The sequence below is a fragment of the Bison bison genome, unplaced genomic scaffold (assembly GCF_000754665.1).
Source record: "Bison bison bison isolate TAMUID 2011002044 unplaced genomic scaffold, Bison_UMD1.0 scf7180017864077, whole genome shotgun sequence".
In the NCBI taxonomy this organism is placed as follows: Eukaryota; Metazoa; Chordata; class Mammalia; order Artiodactyla; family Bovidae; genus Bison; species Bison bison.
Genome location: NW_011494649.1, coordinates 1,931,643 through 1,946,225, shown reverse-complemented (window position 1 = coordinate 1,946,225; position 14,583 = coordinate 1,931,643). Strand labels below are relative to the sequence as shown.

The 14,583-nt window shown below is 40.1% G+C and overlaps 1 pseudogene; it reads left to right on the top strand.

Annotated features, from left to right (window-relative positions):
• Positions 1 to 8,039: 8,039 nt before the first annotated feature.
• On the top strand, positions 8,040 to 9,728 carry LOC104986861 (annotated as a pseudogene).
• The last annotated feature ends 4,855 nt before the right edge of the window (positions 9,729 to 14,583 follow it).

Below are 14,583 nucleotides of genomic sequence, written 5' to 3'. Positions count from 1 at the left end.
CCTTGGAAATGAACAGAGATCATTCTGTTGTGTTTGAGATTGCATCCAAGTACTGCATTTTGGACTCTTTTGTTACCATGATGGCTACTCCATTTCTTCTAAGGGATTCCTGCCCACAGTAGTAGCTATAATGGTCATCTGAGTTAAATTCACCCATTCCAGTCCATTTTAGTTTGCTGATTCCTAGAATGTCGGCGTTCACTCTTGCCATCTCCTGTTTGACCACTTCCAATTTGCCTTGATTCATGGACCTAACATTCCAGGTCCATGTGCAATATTGCTCTTGACAGCATCAGACCTTGCTTCTATCACCAGTCACATGCACAACTGTGTATTGTTTTTGCTCTGGCTCCATCCCTTCATTCTTCCTGGAGTTATTTCTCCACTGATCTCCAGTAGCATATTGGGCACCTACCGACCTGGGGAGTTCCTCTTTCAGGATCCTATCATTTTGCCTTTCATACTGTTCATGGGGTTCTCAAGGCAAGAATACTGAAGTGATTTGCCATTCCCTTCTCCAGTGGACCACATTCTGTCAGACCTCTGCACCATGACCTGTCCATCTTGGGTTGCCCCACATGGCATGGCTTAGTTTCATTGAGTTAGACAAGGCTGTGGTCTGTGTGATTAGATTGACTAGTTTTCTGTGATTATGGTTTCAGTGTGTCTGCCCTCTGGTACGCTCTCGCAACACCTACCATCTTCCTTGGGCTTCTCTTACCTTGGACATGGGGTTTCTCTTCACAGCTGCTCCAGCAAAGTGAAGCCGCTGCTCCTTACCTTGGACGAGGTCACTCCTCCTGACCTTGAACATGGAGTAGCACCTCTCAGCCCTCCTGTGCCCGCGCAGCCACCGCTGTTTGGACGTGGGGTTGCTCTTCTTGGCTGCCGCCCCTGACCTTGGGTGTTCATTATTAGAGAAATACAAATCAAAACTACAATGAGATATCAACTCACACTGGTCAGAATGGCCATCATCAAAAAGTCTATAAGCAATACATGCTGGAGAGGGTGTTGAGGAAAAAGAACCCTCTTGCACTATTGGTGGGAATATCAATTGATACAGTCACTATAGAAGATGGTATGAATATTCCTTAACAAACTATGGATGAAATTACCATAAGACCCAGCAATCCCATTACTTGGCACATACCCTGAGGAAATAAAAATTGAAAAAGACACATGTACCCTCAGTTTTCACTGAGCACTATTTTACAATCACTAGAACATGGAAGCAACCTAGATGTCCATTGACAAATCAATGGATAAAGAAGCTGTGGTACATATATATGATGGCATATTACTCAGCCATAAAAAGGAACACATCTGAGTCAGTTCTAATGAGGTGAATAAACCTAGAGCCTATTATATAGAGTGAAGTAAGTCAGAAAGAGAAAGATAAATAATATATACTAACACATATATGTGGAATCCAGAAGGATGGTACTAATGAAATTATTTGTAGGGTAGCTAAGAGTCAGACATGACTGAGAGACTTCACTTTCACTTTTCACTTTCATGCATTGGAGGAGGAAATGGCAACCCACTCCAGTGGAAATCCCAAGGATGGAGGAGCCTGGTGGGCTGCCGTCTATGGTGTCTCACAGAGTCAGACATGACTGAAGCGACTTAGCAGCAGCAGCGGCAGCAATAGAAACAAAGACATAGAGAACAGACTTATGGACACAGTGGTGGTGAGGGGATGGGGAAGGAAAGAAAGGATGAGATGTATGGAAAGTGTAACATGGAAACTTATATTACCATATGTAAAATAGATAGTGGGAATTTGCTGTATGACTCAGGGAACACAGTGTCTAGCAAACTAGAGGGGTGATGTGAGGAGGGAGATGGGAGGGAGGTTCCAGAAGGAGGGGAGATAGTATACCTATGGCTGATTCATGGATTCATGTTGATGTTTGGCAGAAACCAACAAAATTCTATAAAGCAGTTATCTTCCAATTAAAAAATAAATAAATAAAAATTAATTATATTATTTCAATATAGTGGGTAATTGTTTTCCTTGGCTCTGTTGTGATTTGAAATATAAACGCATGTTGTTTGGGCTTCCAAGTTTGCCATCCAGAAGCTGTCCTGTGCCAAGGGCTGACTCAAGTCCCCCATCCCTTTTCTTCATTTAAATATGAGAAACTTCTCTCATAAGGTACACAGTGACATCACCTGGTCTTCATTTAGCTGAAATGCCTCACCTCTACATTAAATCCTCAACTGTTCTTTATTTTTACACTAGCCTGTAATCAGGAGACTAGTTCATTATGTTACTCGCTGGCAGGAATTTGCTTCGTATTGTCAAATCGATCTCATTTATTAGTTAATATAAGAGACAAATTGCATGCTATGGAAAATTTTTTAATTGAAAACAATCATTCCAAAGAAAACTTGCATGTTTCTAAGTGGCAAAATAGTTTAATTTGAGTGTAACTGAGAACAAGAGACACGCATTTCTGTTCTGATTTCTGTTCTGATATTAGAACACTTAAGGTCTGGCTACTGACCTTAAATTTTATTTATTTTATTTTATATATTTTTGGCTGTGTGAGGTCTTTGAAGTTGCCCGAGCTTTTCTCTAGTTGTGGTGAGCAGGGGTTACTCTCTAGCTGTGGTGCATGACTTCTCGTTGCAATGGCTTCTCTCCTCGCACAGCACAGGCTCTAGGGCACGTCGGCTTCAGTAGGTGTGGCTCCTGAGCTCTAGAGCACAGGCTCAACAGTTGTGGCACCCTGGGCTTAGTTGCTCTGCTACATGTGGGATCTTCCTAAATCAGGAATTGAACTCGTGCCTCCTGCATAGGCAGGCGGATTCTTTACCACAGAGCCTCCAGGTAAGCCCCTGGCTGCTGATCTAACATCAGGCAAACATGCTTCCAATGCATTAAAACTTAAATGTGGCCACTTAAAATGACTCCTTATGGCTACTGTAAAGACAAATGGAGAAGTAGGAATTAAAACTGCATGATGCTGTTTGAAGATAAAGTGATTGTCTAGATGATAACTAATATGTTTATAGTAATTTTTAAGATCATCATCTGAAAGAAAATATAGACAAAGAATTTGTAGGGAACACGTGAAATTGAAACAGTAGATGACAGTAAAAATGCTACTATGTAAAACTCAGTTCTATTGTTCTATAATAGCCAATATCAGAGTTTTGTTTCTGTAACCAGAAACTGGGATAAAGCATATATACTGTTCAAAAACTGTATTTTTGACAATAAATGATTAAATGGAAAAAGAAAGAGAACTTAAAGACCCCCATTAGTCTAAGCCCCCTAGTTGAGAAACATTATTTCATATGAAAAGAATCAAGGTTTACAAATTCTGATGCTGTCTGGTGACCTGTTCATTCATCATCTGATTCCATTGTCCTTTCCTCTGTGTCCTCTGCTGTCTCGTCCCAGGGCCAAAGTGTACTTTTAACAGGGTCCTTGCTATTGCTCACAGAGATTTTAGGCTTTGCAGCTAACATGCAAAGTCTACTCCAAGTGTTGAGCTAAGAAGACTTGGCTGTCCTGTAACCAATGCTATAAAGGAATAGATGCCAGCTATAGGGCAGGATCACATTCGTCCACACTGGTTTCTGTTAATTATGTTAGTTGCTTACCCTGTGACCTTCTCCTCTTGGAGCTAGAGGATTGTGTGTGTGTGTGTGTGCTCAGTTGTGTCTGACTCTTTGTGACCCCATGGACTGTAGCACACCAGGCTCCTCTGTCCATGGAATTTCCCAGGCAAGAGCACTGGAGTCGGTTGCCATTTCCTCCTCCAGGGGATCTTCCCAACCCAGGGATGGGGGACGAGCATGTCTTGAGGCTCCAACATTGGTAGGTGGATTCTGCACCACCTGGGAAGCAATAAGAGATTTTATTGTCCCCCAAATAAAAAATACAAAAGAACCAAAGAAGTACATTAAGCCCTTGCCTTTTAAATGTTGTAAAAGCCTCAACTGAAACACTGAGCAGGTTCATCAGCCCTTTTGCTCCCTGAAAGGGAGGGTCTTGGACATAGTTGGAGTAAAGTTAGAGGACAAGCAGAGAGCAAGATGCTGGTGAGGTGCCCTGAACAGGTTTGCTGTGCCCTGCTTCCCTGCCTTGTGGTTAGCTCCAACACTGGGAAGTGGATAGCTAATAGAACAATTTTCCCAACTGTGAGAAGCCCAGAGCAGAGGAGCCAGGGCCTCTGTTTTCTCTCCAGAACCCTGGGAAGTGCTCATTCAGCAGCAGCATCCCATGACAATCTGAGTTAGCCAACAGAGCTGTGATTGCCAAGGGGCTAGGATGTGGGGAAGGATGGATTGGGAGTTGGGGTTAATGGATGCAAACTGTTATGTAGAATAGATAAACAACAAGTTCCTACTGTATAATGCAGGAACTATATTCAATGTCCTGTGATAAGATATAATGGGAAAAATATGAAGAAGAATGTATATATGTATGTGTCTACCAGTTCAGTCAGTTCAGTCACTTACTCATGTCCAGCTCTTTGTAACCCCATAGACTGCAGCATGCCAGGCTTCACTGTCCATCACCAACTCCCAGAGCTTACTCAAACTCGTGTCCATCGAGTTGGTTATGCTATCCAACCATCTCATCCTATGTCATTTCCTTCTGTACCCACCTTCAATCTTTCCCAGCATCAGAGTCTTCTCCAATAAGTCAACTCTTCGCATGAGGTGGCCAAAGTATTGGAGCTTCAGCTTCAACATCAGTGCTTCCAATGAACACCCAGGACTGATCTCCTTTAGGATGGACTGGTTGGATCTCCTTGCAGTCCAAGGGACTCTCAAGCATCTTCTCCAACACTACACTTCAAAAGCATCAATTCTTCAGCACTCAGCTTTCTTTATAGTTCAATTCTCACAGTCATACATGACTACTGGAAAAATCATAGCTTTGACCAGGTGGACCTTTGTTGGCAAAGTAATGTCTCTGTTTTTTAATATGCATTTAGGTTGGTCATAACCTTTCTTCCAAGGAGCAAGCATCTTTTAACAGCATGGTTGTAGTCACCATCTGCAGTGATTTTGGAGCCCCAAAGTCTCTCACTCTTTCCACTGTTTCCCCATCAGTTTTCCTTGAAGTGATGGGACCAGATGCCATGATCTCAGTTTTCTGAATATTGAGCTTTAAGCCAGCTTTTTCATTCTCCTCTTTCACTTTCATCAAGAGGCTCTTTAGTTCCTTTTCACTTTCTGCCATAAGGGTGGTGTCATCTGTATATCTGAGGTTATTGATATTTCTCCTGGCAATCTTGATTCCAGCTTGTGATTCATCCAGCCTGGCATTTCACATTATGTATTCTGCATATCAGTTAAATAAGCAGGGTGACAATATACATCCTTGATGTACTCCTTTCCTGATTCAGAACCAGTCTGTTTTTCCATGTCCAGTTCTAACTGTTGCTTCTTGACCTGCATACAGATTTGTCAGGAGGCAGGTCAGGTGGTCTGGTATTCTTGTCTCTAGAAGAATTTTCCAATTTGTTGTGATCCACACAGTCAAAGGCTTTGACATAGTCAATAAACCAGAAGTAGATGTTTTTCTGGAACTCTCTTGCTCTTTTGATGATCCAATGGATGTTGGTAATTTGATCTCTGGTTCCTCTGCCTTTTCTAAATCCAATTTGAACATCTGAAAGTTTACAGTTCACGTACTGTTGAAGCCTGGCTTGGAGAATTTGGAGCATTACTTTACTAGCGTGTGAGATGAGTGCAATTGTGCAGTAGTTTGAGCATTCTTTGGCATTGCCTTTCTTTGGGATTGGAATGAAAACTGACCTTTTCTGGTCCTGTGGCCACTGTTGAGTTTTCCAAATTTGCTGGCATATTGAGTGCAGCACTTTCAAAGCATTATCTTTTAGGATTCAATTCCAGTTGAAATAGCTCAACTAGAATTCCATCACCCCCACTAGCTTTGTTTGTAGTGATGCTTCATAAGGCCCACTTGACTTCACATTCCAGGATGTCAGGCTCTAAATGAGTGATCACACCATTGTGGCTATCTGGGTCATTAAGATCTTTTTATGTAGTTCTTCTGTGTATTCTTGCCACCTCTTCTTAATATCTTCTGCTTCTGTTAGGTCCATACCATTTCTGTCCTTTATTGAGCCCATCTTTGCATGAAATATTCCCTTGATGTGTCTAATTTTCTTGAAGAGATCTCTAGTCTTTCCCATTCTATTGTTTTCTTCTATTTCTTTGCATTGGTCACCGAGGAAGGCTTTCTTATCTCCCCTTGCTGTTCTTTGGAACTCTGCATTCAAATGGGTATATCTTCCCTTTTCTCCTTTGACTTTTGCTTCTTTTCTTTTCTCAGCTATCTGTAAGGCCTCCTCAGACAACCATATTGCACTTTTGCATTTTTTGGGGGGTGGGGGGATGGTCTTGATCAGTGCTTCCTGTACAATGTCACGAACCCCTGTCCATAGTTCTTCAGGCACTCTGTCTATCAGATCTAATCCCTTGAATCTATTTGTGTATGTGTATATAGGAGATATACAAACTGAATCACTTTGTTGCACAGTAGAAATTAGCACAGCATTGTAAATCAACTATACTTCAAGAAAATAAATTAAAAATGAATTGAATATAAATAAAACTGAATCACTTTGTTGCACAGTAGAAATTAGCACAGCATTGTAAATCAACTATACTTCCTTCAAGAAAATAAATTAAAAATGAATTGAGATGGCTGCATGGGGAGCAGGGCTGGAGAGTCTCTGGTAGTCATAGCAGCTTCCCCCCAACCCATTTAGCAATGAGAAGGATTCAGAAGAAGTTGAGAGGAAAGCAGAATTTTTCCATACTCCAAGAAAAGCACAGAAACCACCTAAATGCAAACTGGCAAACCAGAAGTTGTTGTATCAATTCCAAGGGGATGTCATCAAAAGATCTCAGAGGATAGTAGGTCTAAAAGTCATGGAGAATGTGACCTCTTAGAAGATGCTGGCATAAAGTGTTGATGCCATAACCAGGTGAGACAATGGCCATGGTAATGAATGTCAATGTGGACAGGTGTCTAACAATAGATGCCTCCCCTGATGCTGTGATGGTACCTGAGCCCCAACATAGATGCCACCTCAGGAAAAGGAGGGCAGAGGACAATCCCCAGTGACTGACACTGGGATGACTACATGTATCTAGAACTGACTAATCATATTTTTTATTATTTTTCAGCATCTAAATATGGCAGCAATTCAAAAGAATTGAATCAAATTGAATTAATGAGTTCTCTTCTATAAAAATATTTATCAAAGAAATATATCCTGAATGAAGGCAAAAAGGTACTATCTCTCTGGGCAAGATGGCGGGGTGAGAGGGGTCAGGGGGACGAGGCTGGTATGAATTTGGGGCAGCCGCACTATAATTAATATAGGTATAGTTCATCATGTAGTTCATGAGAAATCTATGGTTGTAAAGCTATTTCTGTAATTCACACTGTCCTGTTCAAAAATTAACTGGAAAGAAATATTGCAATAAAACTTGACTATGCTAAGATTTGGAGAGGGCAATGGCACCCCACTCCAGTACTCTTGCCTGGAAAATCCCATGGACAGAGGAGTCTTGTAGGCTGCAGTCCATGGGGTCACTAAGAGTCGGACACGACTGAGCAACTTCACTTTCACTTTTCATTTGCATGCATTGGAGAAGGAAATGGCAACCCACTCCAGTGTTCTTGCCTGGAGAATCCCAGGGACGGGGGAGCCTAGTGCGCGGCCGTCTGTGGGGTCGCACAGAGTCAGACATGACTGAAGCGACTTAGCAGCAGTAGCAGCAGCATGCTAAGATTTATAAACTTGATGACCTATATTGTCCTTCACCATATTTATTTTGTTAGGGCTTCCCAGGTGGCACAGTGGTAAAGAATCTGTCTACCAATGCAGGAGAGCAGGAGATGAAAGTTTGATCCCTGGGTTGGGAAGATTCCCTGGAGTAGGACATGGCAACCCACTGTAGTATTCTTGCCTGGGACATCCCATGGACAGAGGGGCCTGTTGGGCTGCAGTCTGTGAGGTCGCACAGTGTCTGACATGACTGAGGATGCACACATGCATGTTGCCTTTGTTGACTGCCCTGGAATATTATGATATTGCGATGACCCTATGCTGAACAATGCCTCAGTGATGGATGCCGCTTTTCTGTTGATAGCTGGTAATGAGTCTTGCCTTTTTATACTGTTCATGGTCATCTCAATGCAAGAATACTGAAGTGGTTTGACATTCCCTTCTCCAGTGAACCATATTTTGACAAAACTCTCCACCATGACTCGTTTGTCTTGGCTCTACATGGCATGGCTCATAGTTTCATTGAGTTAGACAAGGCTCTGGTTCATATGATCAGTTTACTCCAACACTTTGGCCACCTGATGAGAAGAATTGACTCATTGGAAAAGACCATGATGCTGGGAAAGACTGAAGGCAGGAGAAGGTGGCAACAGAGGATGAGCTGGTTGGATGGCATCACCAACTAGATGGACATGCGTTTGAGCAAGCTCTGGGAGTTGGTAATGGATAGGGCATGCTGCAGTCCATGAGGTCGCAAAGAGTCGGACACAACTGAGTGACTGAACTGAACTGAATGAGTCTTGTTCTCAGCCTCAGACTTCTGAACACTTGACTGCTATGGAAATTATGAAACTGAAGCATATTTTGATTCTACAAAGTAAAATTGATTTTTTTTTAAAAAAGCCAGACTAAAGAATGGTATGAACAGATCCTTGCATGTGTACAAGGTACAATAGCATAGAAAGAGCTATTATTCCAATTTCTGCTCAGCTAAAATACAATATTGAAGTTGTCTGCAACTACATAGTAAAGAAATTTCCAGTGCCCCCAAGAGACTTCACTTAAGAACCCCAACTTAGTGTTATTAGATCCTTTGATGTCAACAAATCTGGATGTGAAGTTGATGACCTTAAGGAGAATGTAGCTGGTGGTAGTGTTCTAAAAGGAGTATTAAATGTGGGTCAGGAGATGGAAGTCAGACCCAGTGCTGTTTCCAAAGATACTGAAGGAAAATTCATGTTTTCATCACTTTTCACAGAGCATAACGATCTTCAGTATGCTGCTCTGTGTGTGTGCTGAGCCGCTTCCGTTGTGCCTGACTCGTTGCAACCCTGTGACTGTAGCCCACCAGACTCCTCTCTCCATGGGATTTTCCAAGAAAGAATAATGGAGTGGGTTGCCATGCCCTCCGCCAGGGGATCTTCTCGACCCAGGGATTGAACCCATATCTCTTATATTTCCTGTATTGGCAGGCAGGTTCTTTACTGCTAGTGCTACCTGGGAAACCCTAATATGCTGCTCTAGGAGGTCTTATTGGAGTTTGAACAAAAATTGACCCTACCTTGTGCCAGGCTGACAGAATGGTGTGGCAGTTACTTGGTGTGATTGAAACTTTACCTGAGAGCTTCACAGAATTGGAAATTTCCTATTTCCTATTTAGATGGGTCCTAGGTGGACGCACTGAAGGAGACAAGAAAGCAGCAAAAGTGCCAAAGCCATCAAAGAATGAAGTGCTAATGGTGAACACAGGATCCCTGTCGACAGGAGGAGGAATTCGTGCAGTCAAGGCTGATTTGGGCAAAATTGTTTTGACCAATTCTGTGTGCTTGGAAGTAGAAGAAAAAAATATCGGCCTTAGTCAAAGAGTTGAGAAACACTGCTTGGGGTCAAATAAGAAAAGGAGTGGCAATCAAGCCAACGATAGATGATGACTGAAGAATTAAATAACAGATACGGATGAAGTCAGAATTTCTCTTAACACCCTAGGGGTATATTTTCAAAGCAATAGTAGGGAATTAATTTCACAGTTCATTACCTTAGTAGTAGCTGTAAGGTTATTCTCATTTTTGAGTGATGAAAGTTTAACCTTTAGTACTGAGACAGGGTCTACAATAAATGTAAAAGTTGGCATAATGTTGGATTGAATCTACATTTTACCAGAAATTAATCATTTCTAAACAATGTCCAATTTATACAGTGCAGGTTTGAAAGTAAACTGCTTGCTACAACGAGACTTTGCTGTAGCATACATTCCAATGAACCTGTTCAAAATAAAATCTTTCTTCTTAAAAAAAAAAGATGCTATCTGAGAAAATATCTGGGCTTCTAAATTTTGCTCACTTCAATATAAAACTATTGAATTAAGATTTGAATTAAGAATGGTTTCAATTTAGCATTTCCTCTGAGCTTCCTGTATACATTAGCGCCTGCAGAGATTTTCTCAGGTGGATAAAGTTTACAGAACAGGATTATTTGAAAGTATTAATCATTTCAAACCTATTAACCACAAAATGCAAATCTGAGAAATATTTTAGGCATAACATTTCATAAACACCTTATTCAAAAAGATAAATTTGTCAAATGATAACAAGGCATGATAACTAAAGATAATAATGCTAAGAAAGGAATTAAAGCTCATGAATAAATCAAAAATGAATAATTTTTACATGTCTTTGCAAGGAACAGATTTAATTTCAAATTTTACTTGTGAGTAACATAAATATAGACATGAGCAAATTTAGAGTTACATAAACTGAAACCAGCAGCCAGCTGGAAAAACAGGCACTCCCAGGACCCCAGAAGCCTCCCTGAAGTTCCCATCTACCCCTCTCAGAGTACCCATTCTCCTAGCTTCTATCACCATAGATTAGTTTTGCCTATTCTATTCTTTAGTGTCTGTCTTCTTATGCTTAGTATTATATTTGTGAGATTCATCAGTGATTTTGTGTGTAGTTATATTTTGTATATTCTTGTTGCTTTGTTCCTCTATTATAAATATACTATGATTTTTTTATCCACTCTACTGTTGATGGATGTTGTGATGTTTTCAGTAGGGGAACTTTTATGAGGAGTGCTGTAAATGAATACATTCTTATATGTCTTTTGATAAATAAATGTACACGTCTATGTTGGGTCTATTCCCAACACAGAATCTATGGGTCTATGAGTGGAATTACTGGATCATGTAGTATACATATGGGCTTCCTAGGTGGCACTATGATAAAGAACCTGCCTGCCAATGCAGGACACCTAAGAGATGTGGGTTCAATCCCTGGATTGCAAAGATCCCCTGGAGGAGGGCATGGCAACCCACTCCAATACTCTTGCCTGGAGAGTCCCATGGACAGAGGAGCCTGACAGGCTGCAGTCCATTGGGTCACACAGAGTTTGAAAGGGCTGAAGTAACTTAGCATGCACACACAGTATACATATATTCGGCTATAGAAGATGCTGCCAAACACTTTGCAAAGCACTGGTATCTTTATGTCCAGGTGCTGCATCAATAGAGCCCCAGATGCTGAGTGTATCCTTATTAACATTTGCCTTTCTTCTCCTACTTCTTCCTTTCCTCTGTCAGAAGAAGACAGTCTTCTCTGTCTTCCCCGCTCCTTCTCCCGCTTCTATCCCCTCTTCCTTCTTCTTTCTCTTCCTTTCCCCCGCCCCCTCTCTTCTCTTTCTCTGCCTCCTTCTCCTTCTGTTTCTCTTCCCTCTCCTATCACCCATCCGAGCACTCCTCCTCATCTTCTTCCTTCTTTTTTACCCTTTCCGTCTGGTGGATGTCTACTGGTAACATATCGTGGATTTAATTTGCATTTCTTGGTATCTGAACTTGAGCGTGTTTCACATTCGGAGATTCCCTTTTGTGAAACACCATTTAGAAAAATTGTGTTGCCTACCTGTTTCTTATAGATATGTAGTTCTTTGTAGATTCTGGATATGAGCCCTTTGTCATATACATGTATTTCAAATATATTCTCCCACCTGATTCTGGATATGAGCCCTTTGTCATATACATGTATTTCAAATATATTCTCCCACCTGAAAATTACTATTAAATATGTGATATATATTTTAATTTTAAATACTCTACAAGAAAACAAATTTTCTTTTTCAGTCCTAATCTGCTAAAAGTTTATCATAAAAGAGCATTACATTTTATTAAGTGCCTTGCATCTTTCAAGTTGAACACATGCTTTTTCTCCTTTATTCTGATAATGTGGGTGACATATTATATACTGATTGCATTTGAAATGGTAAACCAGTTTCAAACTCTGGAAACAAACTCAACTTGTCCTTTTCTTTACACTTCAGAATCTCATTTGCTAATATTTTGCTTAAAGTTTTTGCATCTACTGAGAAAGACTGATCCATAATTTTCTTTTCTTTTGGTGTCTTTTCCCAGGATTAATATCCTCATACAGTTCAGTTCAGTTCAGTTCAGTTCAGTCGCTCAGTCATGTCCGACTCTCTGTGACCCCATGAATCGCAGCACGCCAGGCCTCCCTGTCCATCACCAACTCCTGGAGTTCACTCAGACTCACATCCATTGAGTCAGTGATGCCATCCAGCCATCTCATCCTCTGTCGTTCCCTTCTCCTCCTGCCCCCAATCCCTCACATCATCAGAGTCTTTTCCAATGAGTCAATTCTTTGCATGAGGTGGCCAAAGTACTGGAGTTTCAGCTTTAGCATCATTCCTCACAACATGCCAGTAAATATTCTCTTCTTTTCTCTTTTCTGGAAAAAAATTTTAAGATTAATTATTTTTGTTTCCTAAAATATTTGGATGAATTCATGCGTGAATCCAGCTGGATCCACAATTCTCTTGTGGAATGTTTTTAAAATGCAGATTTAATATCTTCAATAAATAAAATATTTTTTACTTTCAGTGTCATTTGGGGGAAATTGTATATTGACATAAATTATATATAATGTCTTTTTGTGATTTTAATTATCAGTAATATCCATAATGTGGTCTCTTTTCTATTCCTGATATTGTAATTTGTGTTTTTTTCTCCTTTTTATTGACCAGGCTTCTTAGGACTTTATTCTTTTCATTAGTCTTCAAAGAACCTCCTTTGGATTTATTGAATATTTCTAAAGTATACCAGTTGTAGAGCATTGTTATTTTATTAATTTTTTTCTCTTTATTATTTCTTTTTTCTATTTCCTATAATTTGCTATATTCTTAACTTCTCTTTATGGATACTATTAATTTAAACCTTTTGCCTATTTGAATATGTGCATTTAACACAATAAATTTCCTTAAAGAGCAGCAGTAGCAGCCTCCCACGTGTCTTGATATCCAATATCTTTACTAGCCTTTAGTTTAAAATATTTTCCAGTTTCTATTGTGATACATTCTTGATCCATATTTAATTTCTAAGCATCTGGAGATTTTTAACTTATCTTTTGTGGTTAATTTTGAGCTTAATTCCACTGTGTTATGAACATAACATATGAATCATACTTTGTATGATTTTTATATTTGAAAAGTTTTTGAGGCCTTGATGGCTCAGTTGGTAAAGAATCTACATGCAATGAGGGAGACCTGGGTTCAACCCCTGGGTCATATATACATATATATATATGTATGTGTATATAAGGAAAATTTTGTTAATCTCTGTTTGTTCAAATCTCTATGTCCTGTCTGATTTTTAGTCAATTACTTAGAGATTCCAGCTAATATTTTCCATTATGTTTATGGATTTATCTATTTATCCTTTAATTAAAAGGAATTATTTTAAGTTTTATTTCTACCACCACATGAACTGACTCAGAGTATCCTACTGGAGAATGAGTATTTCGCTGTCATCCCAGTCATTCCAGCTAAGGTCTGAGACATGTAAGTGAACCCAGGCATAAATAGATGATCCTGGTCCATACTAGAATGACCACCCAGTTGTTCTCAGTCTAAATTGGTAACTACAGACTCATGAGCTAGGTAAATATTTTGTTGCTTTAAGCCACTAAGTTTTTGGTTGCTATGTTATGAAGCAATGAAAGTGAAAGTCTCTCAGTCGTGACTCTTTGTGACCCCATGGACTATATAATCCATGGAATTCTCCAGGCCAGAATACTGGAATGGGTAACCTTTCCCTTCTCCAGGGTATGAAGCAATAGATAAAATTAATTAGCAAAGTTTTGTAATTTGGGGGCCATGTCAGCATTTCCTTCCTGGGTTTGACACTCTAATTGGTCTCCTGGGGCATGTTGGAATGTAGTTAAACATCTGAAAGCAACAAGAGGTGGTATAGATGGAACATGAGGAGACTTTGAGTAAGAGCTATTTCAGACAGAGAATGAGAAGATGATTTTATTGTCAAAGAATGATCAGTAGAGTTGGGGAGATTCAGAATCATCTCATTCACCATTTTAATTTTCATGGTTCCACTCTTTCTCGGTCTATGCTCTGCTTTCACATGAAGTTGTAAGACAGTTTTCCAAACAACATGACACTCCACATTTGAGTTTTGACATATTTTTCTTGAGACAAAGAAATTCTCTTGTGATAATCTGAGAAACTGCCTGTTTCTCTGATCATGCCTTGATGTAAAAACTTACAACATCGAGCATTGGATTTCCTTTCTTTAAGCTTTGAAGTATATTAGAAGCATCCAACCCTCAGTACCTCTCTTGCATTTCTTGTGCCTTTCACACTGTGCTGTGGAAGTAGCCCCTATCTGCCAAAAGTGCTAACAGACACTTACTGCATACAGCTTTAACGATGGTTTAAGTAGCTTTTTGACATTGCATGTTGTGAATGACAAGTATTCCATTCCTTAATGGCA